The sequence below is a fragment of the Sceloporus undulatus genome, chromosome 2 (assembly GCF_019175285.1).
Source record: "Sceloporus undulatus isolate JIND9_A2432 ecotype Alabama chromosome 2, SceUnd_v1.1, whole genome shotgun sequence".
Classification (NCBI taxonomy): Eukaryota; Metazoa; Chordata; class Lepidosauria; order Squamata; family Phrynosomatidae; genus Sceloporus; species Sceloporus undulatus.
The window spans coordinates 210,924,976-210,925,732 of NC_056523.1; positions in this window are offsets into that span (position 1 = coordinate 210,924,976).

Sequence of the window (757 nt, forward strand, 5' to 3'; positions counted from 1 at the left end):
TGCTTGTCTCAACTTGCTCCATGATCTATATACGTAGTCATCATTTCCCAGGACTCGAATCTACACCACCTCAGAAACCCTTCAGCTGGAGCGCTGCCTAACTTAGGTAGGATTTGTGGGTCACATTTGGTCATTGATTGTAAGCATGAATCCCATGTTTAGGGGTAGCTGTTTTGGCCATATAGCAAAGTACAATAACATGCAAATCCACAACATCCAAACAATGATACCTTTATGGGGACGACCAAAATGCACAATTACATGTTTCAAGCTTTCGAAGTCACACTGGCTTCTTTTTCAGGCAAAGAGGAGAAAGAAATCAAAGATGTTAGTCATAGGCCTGCATTTTCTGTTTCTGGTCTTAGTTCAGGTGGTAAGGAGGGGTATCTGCAGGCTGGCATGCCTCCCTTTGGCCATGCCATCACTGGTAGATTTTCAAAGTCAAGGAAATTTAGTGTCATTTGCAATTCAATGAAGATGTTTCCTTGGAATCCTTCATGTCTCTTTCCTTTGTGAAGCCTTGGAGCCAGGAACTGGCAATTTGTAGTGGCTTTCTCCACCTTCATCAGCCTTGCATCTGTCCACAAAGCAGTATGATGAAGCAGAAACTGCAGGTGCTTCTAAGTACAGAGGATATTTGGGAATCTGCAAACTGTGGCTTTGATGAGCACAACCAAATAGATATTTCCGTTGCTCATTTTTGAGGCTCACCTTGACTTTTACATTTTTCTGGTTAGCAATGACTGAGCATTTAGGC